Source organism: Gopherus flavomarginatus, chromosome 3, assembly GCF_025201925.1.
Source record: "Gopherus flavomarginatus isolate rGopFla2 chromosome 3, rGopFla2.mat.asm, whole genome shotgun sequence".
NCBI lineage: Eukaryota > Metazoa > Chordata > Testudines > Testudinidae > Gopherus > Gopherus flavomarginatus.
The window spans coordinates 60,705,876-60,720,035 of NC_066619.1; the positions used below are offsets into that span (position 1 = coordinate 60,705,876).

Below are 14,160 nucleotides of genomic sequence, written 5' to 3' on the forward strand. Positions count from 1 at the left end.
TTGCACACTTTTACTGTAACTGCATTTCATCCTAGGAACAGTTTAGTTCCTTTGGAAAGTAAAATATCTATGTCACAGAGGAGCATTTTGACATGATTAATGAAGTCTATGGGTTAAGAGCATGACCAAAAGTAAAGCACCATAAAATAACATATTTAAAACAAACAAAAGGAAGCATTACTTCACAAAAAACATAGTCAACCCGTGGAACTCTTTGTCAGAGGATGTTGTGAAGGCCAAGACACTAACAGGTTTCAAAAAAAGAACTCGATAAACTCATGGAGGACAGGACCATCAATGGCTATTAGCCAGGATGGGCAGTGGTGGTATCCCTAGCCTCTGTTTGCCGGAAGCTAGGAATGAGCGACTGGGGATGGATCACTTGATGATTACCTGTCCTGGTCATTCCCTCTGGGGCACCTGGCATTGGCCACTGTTTGAAGACAGGATACTGGGCTAGATGGAACATTGGTCTGACCCAGTATGGCAGTTCTTATGTTACTTATTATATAGTCATGGCCATTATAGAAAAACTATGATAGTTTATACATACCATCAATCTCCAGAAGAAAAATAGGATCTGTTCAAGTGTGTGACTATGTCACCCCCCTAGTGGCTACATACTAGTACTCAGGACACAGCACTAAAGTGTGCACATGTAAATATGTCATCCTCTAGAGCAGTGTCAAATGTCGAACACCACTGCTGTGAACTTCCCAGGATTCTTTGGACTTGTCTACATGACCTGAGAGTCTGCAATAAGGGGATGTGATTTGTAGAGCGCACCAGGGTATTGGGCTCCAATTCCCCCTGTGTAGACCCTACTAATGTATACTGATGGCATCCATTTTGAAACAGGACTACATCACTGTATACTAAGAAACATTTAGTGCATGCCAGAAGGGTCCACATGGGGGGGAGTTAGAATGGAACACATTGGTGTTCTCTACAGCTCATACCCCATAGTCCAGACTCCAGAGCAACATTCAGCAAAACCTCATGTACAGGTGCAGAACCACTTGGTCACGTTTAACAGGCACTGGAGAGGCACAAGTCCAGCAGAAGTTGGTACATGTGTAGATGAAGAGAAATGACACTGAAGAGCATTAACCCACTGGCAGGAGAGTAGATACCCAACCTGGCAATTCAAAGAAAAGGAACTTCAAATAAGTCAAAGGGAGAAATGCCTATTGTGGCTGATAAAGGAACGGATACTGGTCTAAATAAAAACACAATGCAAAGGGGATCACTTTCCTTCTACCCTTCCCTTCCTTCATTTCTGTATTCAGCTTGAAACAAGTGGTCATCATGTCCTTTTTCAAGAAGAGAAATGTAGGTCAAGAGTGTTAGAGAATTTCAAGAGAAATGGAGAAATTAATATTTCTTTGTAAACATGAATGGAAAGCCCACTAACTTGATCTGTAGGTAACAGGTAGCTGTGGTAAAATAATACAACATTCAAAGACACTATGTAGTAAACCATGGTGAGAAATATAAGTACACTGGAAGTTTGCAAAGATAAGTACTCTGAATTAGCAGAGTCATTGAAAAAGCAGCGGTCAGTGTTTACAAATGCTCATCATGTACGTATGTGATGCTGCTGCTAAGGCAAGCTATGTGACTGCTCATGAAATAGCTGTGTCTTTTCTGATGGAGAACTTCGGCAGAAATGCACGTTAAAAGCCGCAGAAATAGTGCATCCCGATAAGCAGCAAGCTTCTGCAAATACCAGCATCTCAAGAAACAACTGCTGAGAGAATCAACAACTTTGCTGAGAATTTGAACAGTCAACTCAGGACAAAGAAAAGTTGTTTGCTACTTTTTCAATTGCACATGATGAAAGCACAGATGTAAGTGATATGTCTCAGCTAGCAATGTTCCTTCACAGAGTTGATGAGAACATGTGCGTAGCAGAGGAGCCTATAGAACAGTGCTTCTCAAAGTCAGGCCACTGTTTGTTCAGGGAAAGCCCCTGGCAGTCCGGGCCAGTTTGTTTACCTGCGCGTCCGCAGGTTCGTCTGATCATGGCTCCCACTGGCCTGGATTCACCACTCCAGGCCAATGGGGGCTGCAGGAAGGGTGACCAGCACATCCCTCAGCCCGCGCCACTTCCAGCAGCCCCCATTGGCCTGAGACAGCGAACCGCGGGCAGTGGGAACCGCAATTGGACGAACTTGCGGACGCGGCAGGTAAACAAACCAGCCCAGATCGTAAAGGGCTTTCCTTAAACAAGCAGCGGACCGGCTTTGAGAGGCACTGCTATAGAATGGTGCCGATAAGACACACAACAATAGCAAATGACCTCTTTAACAGCTTTGTGGAAATTCTAAACAAACTGAATGAGGACTGTACAAGAGCTGTGAGTCTAGATGGGGTACTCTCAATGGTGGGCAAGAAAGCTGGAGTTGTGACAAAACTGAAGCCAAAATTGCAAACTTTCAAACATAACCAGCAGGTTAGCAGTTTTCACTGCATTTTACTTCAGGAAGCTCTCTGTTATAAAACTTCTAAAATGAACCATGTGATGGATTGTTAAAAATTATAAATTTTATTCAAGCTAGAGGTCTCAACCACTGACAGTTCAGCCGGCTGTTGGAAGAATGTCACATTCATCATGGACTGCAATTATCATACTGAAGTTTGGTGGCTAAGTCAAGGAGCTGTGCTGAAGTACTTTTTTGAATCATGTGGTGAGATCTAACTTTTCATGGGTCAGAAGGGAAAGATGTCACTGAATTACTGGACAATGAATGGCTTCAAGATGTTGCTTTCATAATGGATATTACAGAACACCTGAACTTGCACAACACAAGAATGGAGGGGCACAACCAAGTGGTGGCAGAATACTATGACAATATTCACACCTTTGAAATTATGCTTCAGCTATAAACAACTTTCTCAGTATAACCTGGCAGATTTTCTCACCTTGAAATCACTACGTAATACTGCTGGGACTCAAAGTGGGGATGCCACAGAAAGGTATGTGGCAAAATTGTTAAACTGACACAGAATGAGTCTCTGATTTCAGGAATCATGACGGAGAGTTGGCAATTTTCACCACACCACTCTCTGTCAATGTTCATGCTGTACCTGAGAAGCTCCAGATGGAAGTTATTGAACTGCAGAGTGATACTGCTGAAGGGTAGGTTTTCTAATATTAGCTTCCAAAGTTGTATCAAAATCTAGAATCAAATTATTCCAAGCTGAAGCCCTTTGCATCAAAAATTCTTCCCATGTTTGGGAGCATGCGCGTGTGTGAACAGGTAATCAATAAAACTAAGGTAGTGGATCAGGCCTACCATACGAAGTGACTGTGACATCCCTGCTCTTGAAGCTATACCACGTGGAGGTACAAGCCCTATTACTAACACAAAAATAGCACTTGTGGATTTCTGTTAAATAGTTTTCTTTTAAGATGTGTCATCACCGGTTTCCCACTCTTGGGTCTACTGGTAAGTAAATATTTGTTTGGAAAACCAAGTCAGGAAACTGTCATCTGATAATTTTTAGGCCAGAGGTGAGTAACAATTACTGCTACAAAAGCTGCATACACAGCTACTCTGTGCTAAAACATTCTGCTATAAGTTACCTCATCTTTCACACCCACTTTTCCCTGCTCTTCATAAACAGGTCTTATGATTCAGATTGAATGTAAAATCTTTGAGGCAGGGACTGTCATTTAATAGATGTTTGCACAGTGTCCAGCAAAATGGGGCCTTGACTTGGTTGATACCTCTGGGCGCTACTGAAGCAAATATTTAATTACATATAACAATACTACTAGCAGAAAACTATAACCTCTTTCCAGCAGTGTAGTCTTTTTTTTATCCTGTTTCACATTGGCCAACACCAGGTAATTCAGAGGAAGGTACACAAACCCCCAAAATAGGAAGATGTAATATAATCTGCACCCCAGATAAGGTCTCCTTCTAATTCCTTACAGTTGGGAGACTGGTTTAAACCCTGAAGCATGGAGTTAAATATATCTTCCAAAATGCATGTAAGCAACAGTTTTAAAAACTCTGAATATTCTTATTATCCACATAAAAGTTCAATCCTTTTTGAATTTTTCTAAACTTTTGGCCTCAACAATATCCTGTGGCAATAAATTCCACAGATTAATTATGCATTTTGAAAGGGAGGAGACCTTTTATCTGTTTTGAATTGACCACATTTATTTTTAAAGTTCCTTTGTTCTTGTGTTGAAACAAGAGATAATCCTAATCTACCTTCTCCATATCATTCGTCATATTTTTATTATGACCCACCTCAAATTTGTCCTCTTTATAAAGTATACAATTGCCATCTTTTAAATCTCTCTTCATAGGTGAGTTTTTGCTTGCCCCAGTCATTCTCATCACTCTCGCCTGAACTCCCTTCAATTTTGCAATATCCTTTCTGAGATAGGATGACCAGTACTGCACACATGAACTCTAGATTCTAGTCCTTAGAATGAATTCAAACAAAGGACTGAGTCATTATCTGCTGAGAACTGGTCAGTGGCCCACATGAAATGACTTATTGGTCTCAATTATGTCCAAAAGATAGCTGGTCACAACACAAAAATCAGAATCAAAACTGGCACTAACTGGCACCTTTGTTGGCAAACTTAACGGAAAAGTCAAGAAATAAATAGAGATTGAACTATCCTTTCACCTCTCAGGAAAGTTGTGTTTCATTTGAACAGTAGAGAATCTTGCTCTGCCAATAGATAATTGTGTGACTGGATACTGTCAATCTGGCACATTTGGCATTAAAATATATTAAGAAAAAATAATTAAATCTACATTCTAATAGTGACTAGAATAGAAAAGTGTTTTCATATTAGAAGTTAGTGGAAAAAGGGAACAATCTGAACATAAAATAACCACTTCTAATCCTTTTTTTAAAATGTACTTCTGGAATTCTGCTCTATTCAAATCAATGAAAATGACTCTCAAATTAAGTAGATATAATTTAAGGTTACATTAGTTTACACAGAAAGAAGTGCCTTTTTTCCATGGGATAAAGCACATTTCATAGGGCAACAATACATTTCAAAAACAAGTACTTTAAAGGCCAGTATCAACCAAGAACATGTCCCAGAATATGATTTCAAAAAAGACACACACCAAGCTAACAAAAAAATCACCACCTATTATATTCCCACTCACTTCTTGGTTTGTTGGTGCTTTACATTGAATAAGAAGAATCAACAGGTAACTTTGTAAAAGCTCTTCAGCAGCAATCACCAAAAACTCATTACCCCAATACTCTACTCTCTAGACTGGCTCCTCACAGAATCGTCCCCAAATTCAAAGTACAGTAACTCCTCACTTAAAGTTGTCCCACTTAACGTTGTTTCGTTGTTATGTTGCTGATCAATTAGTGAACATACTCATTTAAAGTTGTGCAATGCTCCACTCTTACATTGTTTGGCTGCCTGCTTTCTCCACAGCTGGCAGCCAACCTACATCCCCACCCCACATGCCTCCCAGCACCTCCCACCCGCCAGCAGTCCCCACAGATCAGCCCCTTTCCCCTCCTCCCCCGCCTCCTGCCCGCAGCAATCAGCAGCCTTGCGGCGTTTTGGAGGTGCGGGGGGAGGGGAGGAGGAGCAAGGACTCAGCGCACAGGCTCGCCCCCTGCCCCCCGAACACCACAAGCCAGCTGATTGACCCAGAGAGGAGGGAGGAGCAAGGACTCTGCTGCATTCCGGAGGGAGGGAGGAGGCATGCCATCGGCTAGCTTGCAGCATTTAGAAGGAAGGGGAGAGAAGGGGAAGAAGCCAGGATGCAGCATGCGAAGTAAAGGGGGAGAAGGGGGGTGGGGAGAAGAGGCAAGTTAAGGGTGGAGGCTTGGGGGGAAGGGGTGGAGTGGGCAGGCTGACGGTTGAGCTCCCCGCCCCTGGTGCTTGCAGAGTAGGGGAAGCTGCCCTGGAACCTAATCCCCACCATTTATATTAATTCTTAGGGGGAAACTGGATTCGCTTAACATCGTTTCACTTAAAGTCACATTTTTCAGGAACATAACTATAACATTAAGTGAGGAGTTACTGTAAAGATCCTAGCCTTCATGGAATTGGTACAAGATATCGAAGAGAATGACGTCTCTCTCTGACAATTTATTTTGATTTGTACAAAACAGTACAAGGTTCCTCAAACCAAGGTCTAGAAGCCTTTGACAAACATTTAAAATGCAATCCTTAACACAGAACCAGAAATTTTGTCTCAGGCTTAACAGTAGAAAGTAACCAAGAAAATAAGCACACCTAGTACCCATCTCCCCCCAGGTCTAGGAAAACAGACTTAAAGATCAACTTAAAGGGCTATTTTCAGGAGAGAGTACGTTCCAAAGGCATGGAGATGGACAGAATCCTGACAATAGCTCTCTCCCTTTCACACCAAGAGGGCTCCAGTGTGAGCACCTCTGTTAGTCACATCACAGTATGGCATACAACAGTATGGCATAGAGAGATACTCCCCCGAGCAGGCAAGTTCCAAGTAATTTAGGGTTTTATAACCAACACCTTGAACTCAAACTAGAAACCAGTACAGATCCTGGAGGACTGGTGTCATGCTCACAAGGCAATACATTATGGCAGCTCTTTTGTTAAACAATGTGCAAGTTTTAAGTTAGAAACAGGAGCTCAATAAGCTGCTGTCTGTCTGGCCTCAGTTCCATCTCTGGCTATATGTCTTCAGAAAGAAGGGCCAAAGTGCTCCCTCAACAAGAGTGTGAGAGGGTCTTTGTGGTAAAGTACTCTCAGAAGGACACACTTATCATACTCTTATTTCGCATGAGTTTATTTTTCTTCTCTCCCTCTTCTTAAAGGATTTGTCCAGTGGTTCGCATGAACTGGTTGTTAAATTTAGAAGCTGGTTTAGAACCAGTTGTTAGAGGGGTGGGCAAACTCTGGCCCACGGGCCACATCCAGCCCGCAGGACCATCCTGTCAGGCCTGCCTGAGCTCCCAGCTGGGGAGGCTTCCCTGGCTCCTCCCCTGCCTTCCCCTCTCTCTCAGAGCCTCAGCGTGCTGCACTGCTGGCATCAGCGCTCTGGACCGCTCCTGGGCAGTTCTGTATCTCCTACCGCTTTGAGTGGCATTGTAAGAGGGTGGCGCTGTGAGCTCCAGCGGGCCGCGTGGCCTCCATACACACTGCCCTGAGCAGCATGGTAAGGAGGCTGGGCCAGGGCTGGGAGGAGGGGTTGGATAAGTGGCAGGGAGCGGTTGGAGGGGGCAGAGGTTCGGGGGGGGGGCGGTCAGGGGACGGGGAACAGGGGGGTTAAGTAGGCGTGGGAGTTCCAGGGGTCTGTCAGGGTGGAGGTGGATGGGGTCAGGGCAGTCAGGGGACAGGGAGTAGAGTGAGTTGGGTACGAGGGGGGGTTCTGGTGGGGCAGTTAGGGTGAGGGGGTCTCAGGAGGGGGTGGTCAGGGGACAAGGAGCAGGGGGAGTTGATGGGTTGCGAGTTCTGAGGGGGGCAGTCGGGGCAGGACATGGGTCTGGGTTGGATGGGGGGGTAGGCTGTTTTGGGAGGCACAGCCTTCCCTACCCGGCCCCCGATACAATTTCGCAATCCTGACGTGCAAGGCCGGCTTTAGGAAGTGCGGGGCCCGATTCGAACAGTTTCAACAGGGCCCTGGCAGGGATGATTTAAAAAAAAAAAAACACGTCAAAATACACGTAGGGCTTGTACTCACCAGGCAGCGCTCCAAGTCTTCGGCAGCAGGTCCTTCACTCGCTCCAGGTCTTGGGCGGTACTGAAGGACCCGCCGCCAAAGACCCAGAGCGAGTGAAGGATCCGCTGCCGAAGTGCCGGTAGGGAACCAGTTGTTAAGATTTTAGCAGCTCATCACCGGGTTTGTCCCCTACAAGTTGCTGAAACAAGACAGTGGTGAAGAGGATTTGGCAGGAGCCAGGTGACCTGCTCTTGGTCTCTATCATATTGAGCCTGAAGATTAGATCACTAAGTACAGGAATGGGTGGGATGGGAAAGAATTCAGCAGCTGTTAGGAGAAAGGGGACCAGGTTCTGCCAAAGCTCCTGTCATCTACTCTCTTTTCATCTCAGCTGCTCTCAGCAATCTAGTCCACAGATACAGGATGAGAGAGCTCAAGAACAAGCATCCTGACCCCTGCCAAGGCCCCATGTTTCCTGATCATAAGGCTGATCACTCATTTCAAATCCACAACTTGAGTGTTCCTCTGTGCAAACACAAAAACTGAACAACCGACACATTGGTATTTCATTATTTTTAAAGATTTTAGGCTTTTCATGACAAGTCTATTTTGTGTTTTATATTCTATCATTGAGGACCACGGCAAAAACCCCATTAACTATTTGGTATCAATGAAAACTTTCCTCCTCCTAGTCTATAAGTTAAACCATTTATTTAACTTGAACTCCAAATAATTAGGTTAATTTGGAAATTGCAGCTCCTAAAAAGAAAAATAGGCAGACTCAAAATGTTGGATAGGGCAGACTCAAAGAAGTAGTATTTAAGATTATTTTAATTTGTTAACACCATTAATTTGGGCTTGAACAGGGACTGGGAGTGGCTGGCTCACTACAAAAGCAATTTTCCCTCTCTTGTTATTGACACCTCCTCATCAATTATTGGGAGTGGACCACATTCACCTTGACTGAATAGGCCTTGCCAACACTGGTTCTCTTCATGTGTCAGTATATTTATGCCTGCGTCTGTAATTTTCACTCCACGTATCTGAAGAAGTAGGTTTTTTCACCCATGAAAGCTTATGCCCAAATAAATCGTTAGTCTTTAAGGTGCCACCTCGTTGTTCCCGTGGATACAGACTAACTTGGCAGAATATTAGAGAAAGTTTCCAGTAGTTGACAGTAGAGTAAAGGAGTACAGTATGTAGGTAGGTAAAGTACTGCCAAAACATCTATTATATGGTCATTTAAATTACCACACAAAAAATTAAGTAGCATAGTCTTGAGAGAAATGGCAATAAAACCATAGTAAAAAAAATATACAAGGGGCTACACAGTTCAATAGAAACTCTTTCTCAATCTTTACTACAGCATTGCTACCCTCAGTGGAATATCAGCATCTATGTAAACTGACGGTTTTGTTCATTACGTTCAGTTGTTATCCCTTTTCCAGAAACAGCAATTTGTTTTGTTGGGAATTTAATAATAATCAAGGCTGACAGAATGACTTCCACAGAGATAGAAGTCTCCCTATTTATCTACAGGTAAACTAAGGGCAGTGACCTGTAAGCTTCTCTATATTAATTCATCAACATACTACTATATATATATAGCTTAATTTTGGCAATTGATCTTTGATTATCAGCAGGTAAGTATGCCCAGTGGTCTGTGATGGGCTGTTAGATGGGATGGGATCTGAGTTACTGCAGAGAATTCTTTCCTGAGTGCTGGCTGGTGAGTTTTGCCCACATGCTCAGGGTTTAGCTGATCGCCATATTTGGGGTTGGGAAGGAATTTTTCTCCGGGGCAGACTGGCAGAGGTCCTGGAGGTTTTTCGCCTTCCTCTGCAGTGTGGGGCATGGGTCACTTGCTGGTGGATTCTCTGCAGCTTGAGGTCTTCAAACCACAATCTGAAGACTTCAATAACTCAGACATTGGTTAGGGGTTTGTTATAGAAGTGGATGGGCAGGATTCTGTGGCCTGCTTTGTGCAGGTGGTCAGACTAGATGATCATATTGATCCCTTCTGACCCTGAAGTCTATGAGTCTATAACCTGAACTGGAGGGACCACCTCTAATGAACTGGATTAGGTTGAAATTACTAGCCCATTTCAGACAGGCCAAATAGATATCACACAGTAAATTTTTGACTAGTGAAAGTGACCAGCAACCTAGAAAAGGCTTTCTGTTCTTATTATCACTGTCCTAGGTTGTCCAGTCCTCCAAGTACATCTCTTGTAATGTTCATTTTACAACCTACATGAAAGTTAACTAACACATAAGGATCAAGTCTTGCAGAACTGTATAGCCAATCATTGGATAAGAGGGCCCCAGCAGCCATCTAGTGAAACTGACATTATCCTTTAACGTTTCTGCTGATCGAAGAGAACAGCTTACAAAATTAAAAAAAAGAAAATGAATCCAATCAGTTGTATCACCACTCCCAGTGTGGAACAGCTATGTGTAGAAGTATCAAAGCCATGCCTAGCAGTTTGATACCTCTGTGGCTCCTGTACACACCTTACCAATAACAGAACAGAAGTTACATTGATGTGATCTGCATAAGTTTCACACTACTGTTCGTTTGCCTCTCAACAGGAAACTGAAACAGAAGTCCTGCTAGTTTTACTTCTGCTTCTTTCTGTGAAAAACAGCTGTTTTAGAGGCAAGGCATGACGTAGAGACTAAGAAGTGAAGAGAATTTTTTTTAGAAAGATGCATCACTACAACTGTGACTGTTCAAAGCAAGGTTTGTCACTATCATATCCTGTACCATTGGCTGGGCTAGTGTAAACCAAAAGCATTGCCATTATAGCTTCCCCATTGCTGTTGGCGCTCCCAGCATAATTCCACAGTGCTTCTGCAATTCCTTTGTCAACTAGTGTGGAATGTCAGGTGTCTCCTGTGCTTGTTTGATTACTTACTTGTTTTGAGTTTCCGCAGCTTGTGTGATTTTATGCCTATGAACTTTCTATTTTACAACAATATAACTGCCAAATAATTTTACAAAATAAAAAAATAGTATGTACAATGAGAAATGTTACTTAATATTTTGAGAAAAATAATGCATCATCTTTCAAAATAGGGCTACCTAATTCTAAAAATCCCTGCTTCAGGGACCTGGGCTGCAAACTGCATGATACATGATGCACAATGCAGTTATTGCAACAGCCATATAACATTTTGTATCAATATTTTGAAAGAGGGTGGTTAGTGTGGACTGAAAAAAGGTACAAGTGCAACCCTCTAGTACAGCAAAGCTTTGGAGGGATACACCTAGTAGTTCTTTCTGAAGTTAAAGAAAAAACTCAGAATACCTCCTGGGTATACGACGAGCTTATTTATTTCATCAACGTATAAAAGCATGTATTTACAAAATGTTAAACTACAATACAAACCTATAGTACTATAGGGGTTGGAGTGAAGAAAATAACATTCGCCATTAAAAACCTCTGCATGCGGAAGAGGTGTTGCCATTATTACTCCTTGGGTGACAGGGAACAATAACCATTAATACTGACAGTATTACTCTGATGGGAAAAAAGGACAATAGCTATTATTACTCACTGAGGAGGGGAAGAACAGGCCAACATTTACCGGTAGGGGGCAAAAGGAATTAGCAATAATTCACCAAGGAGTAAGAAATTATTACTACTGTCATCAGGGAGAGTAAAGAAGCAGCATTGATCCTACGATTCATATTACTCAATGGGGAGGAAGAAGACAATAATCAGTATTACTCTCAGGGAGAGGCATTGGCAATTGTGACTCACTTGTGTTCTCTCTCCTCAGACAGAGAGAGACAGACAGACACTGGCCATTGTGATTCTTGCTTGCTGTGGGGGGGAGGCTCTGACACTCTGCTTTCAGTTCTATGGGTAAAGAAGGGAGTTAAGCCACAGTTACTGCTCCAAGGGTGGAGAGGAGGATCTGCGCATCTTCTCTATCCATGACTAGGGCATGACTTTTTTGACTCTGTCTGGATGGGAAAGAGCAAAGATGTCCAGTAATGTTAAACAGACCCACATGACAATAACAAGCAAACAGGTTCCTCAGAATCAAAGACACTTAAAAAAAAAGTAAGTCTCTAGCCCTTATGGTTGTGAAGAAAATCTTCCAAAAATGAACTATGGATAAATCAATTGAAAACTGAATCTGTGTAATCTCCCTGAGTCTGCAAACAGACTAAATAGCTCTGTAAGTTGATAAATGTCTCCACTCAACTCAAATGAGTGTTAACTCTTAAGGTCTACGCACAGTTTTTGTCAGTTATGGTATGATTTTTTACCAATATAGTTAAACCAGTACAACCCTTCAAGTGGACGCAGCTGTAATTGTATAAATGTGACTTACACCAATATAACTTATTATTCTTACTGTCCAGGAACAGATATATACCAGTACAGAGCACATTTACACTGTATAATGATAACCACACTAGGGAAAAAGAGTCGCTTTCAATACTCTGGTATAGTTAAAAAGTATACACAAGGAGCATATTCTACTCTAAATCCCTGTACAAACTTGGATCACAAATTCTTCAGGGCAGGACCAAAGAGGAGTCTAGTGGAACCTTAAAGACTAACAGATTTACTTGGGCATCAGCTTTCATGGGTAAAAAAAAACACTTCTTCAGAGCAGGGACTATTACAGGTTTGGTACACGTTAGTGCCATAACTAGCACAACAGAACTCTGGCCCCTAGGCACTACTACAATGCAAGTAAGAAATAAGCCTCCCTCCATCATCGGGGAAGTCTGAGGGGCACATACAACCCAAGGACCATATCGTTCATTCCAGAAATAAATTTGACGCTTAGACATTCGACCTATCTGGGAAACGTCTGGCTACTGTGACTTTCCCTATGGGGCCCAGGACACTGTGACCATATGTATAGGGAAGGAGACGGCAATTCAGGCCCCTCCCCAGGGTAGGATGGGGGGGGCTCTCTGGTGCGTGCGGGGGAGTAGGATGACCGAATGTCCCGATTTTGGGGACTTTTTCTTGTATAGGCTCCTATTACCCTCCACCCCGTGTCCCGATTTTTCACACTTGCTGTCTGGTCACCCTACGGGGGAGGCTCTAGCCAATGTGACAATCTTGGAGAGGGAGCAGGGCTCGCTCTGCTGGGAGATGGAAGGACACACACCAGTGTGACACTGTCAGCCCGGGACGCCGGGTGTACAGCGGCGGAGGGAACTGGAGCCCGACTCCCCAGGACAGGCTGCGCCACAGGCTCTCTGGTGAGGGGCGGCCCCGGCCACGGAACAGTCTGGCACCAGGTGCCCCGCGCAGGGGAGTCGCTGTCACTGACGGGGGGGAGGGACTGTCGATCTGTGATTCCAGCAGCAGCGCGGGGACGCGGCAAGACATTCCCCTCGCCCCCCAGGACGAAGCGCCACGTACCTGATGCCTCTTGTCCCGGAAGGGCCGGGCGGGGCGAGGCGCCGTTACCGGGAGACGCGCCGCCTCTCCTGGCTGTTTCCCCTCCGCGATTCACGGCGCCCCTGCCAATTTCGAGTTCCACTTCCGGGGTCGGTGAATATGACGTCATCGCGCACGGACGCAGTAAGGAACCCGGAAGTGGAGCTTCTCGCCTTGACGCTCCTGAGCTGCCGCTGCGTCATAAGGGAGAGGGGCGGGGCTTGCTCAGGGAAACTGGGAGGGGTGGGGCCCAGGTAGCGCGCGGCGGGGCAGGGGCGCCTGGTAGCAGCTGCGTTCCTGTGCTGGCCACGGCGCTTGCCACCTTCGCAGGTGCCATTTTAGGGGCCTGACTGAGGCAACCTGACGGAATCCCCGGCATCTCAATGAACCTATTGCAGGAGCCACTGAAATCAGAGGTGCAGACAGAGTTCGCTGGGCGGCTGCAAGCGTCGTCGCCCAGAAACGGGCGCTTGAGGGGAATCAGCCAGTCACCCACAGAGCTGAGGCATTAAAAAGCACTTGCAAAGTGGTTTGGCTGCTCTTAGATGACAGAAATACCCAGGAGTGATCAGAGCAGGGCTGAGAGCCTTAGCCTTTTGGGATAAAACTGAGTTTAATCTAAGAGGCGCCTCATGGTCTCAGACGTCATCCGATGGTCCAGGGATATCTACACCGAGCGCATCACCAGCCACTGACAGCACCAGGAGGCGTGATCCGGAGCAGCGTTGTGCATCAACTATGAGAAAGGGACCAGACTCTTTCCGTTGGACCATATGAACTGGAACCATAAACTCACTGAACATTAAATCTCACCAAATGAGGGTCAATCCATCCTAATCATCATATCCACTCATTATACTCCACACATAAACATAGCCATTATATGAACAACATACCCTCATATCTCAATCTCTGTACTTTGACCCGTTAACCATTTACCCCCAAGCGGGGATATTGCAGATTATGTATTCCTTATGCCATCCAATCTTAAACCAAATTTGATAATCTGTACGTTATTCCCTGATAACCAGAAACTTCTGTACCATTCACTTTTTTTTATCTTAGTCTTAATCTTAATAAAAATT

General features: G+C 44.3%; 1 protein-coding gene across 7 annotated transcripts in view; it reads right to left on the bottom strand.

Annotated features, from left to right (window-relative positions):
• FAM172A (family with sequence similarity 172 member A) overlaps positions 1-13,170 on the bottom strand; it is a 368,850-nt gene extending 355,680 nt beyond the window's left edge. For 4 of the 7 annotated variants that reach the window (XM_050943914.1, XM_050943915.1, XM_050943917.1 and 1 more), the window contains exon 1: positions 13,058-13,170. The gene's annotated coding sequence lies outside the window, so the exon portion shown is untranslated. The remainder of the gene's footprint in view (positions 1-13,057) is intronic. The other 3 variants (XM_050943920.1, XM_050943919.1, XM_050943922.1) reach the window with 1 other exon arrangement.
• Positions 13,171-14,160: the final 990 nt, after the last annotated feature.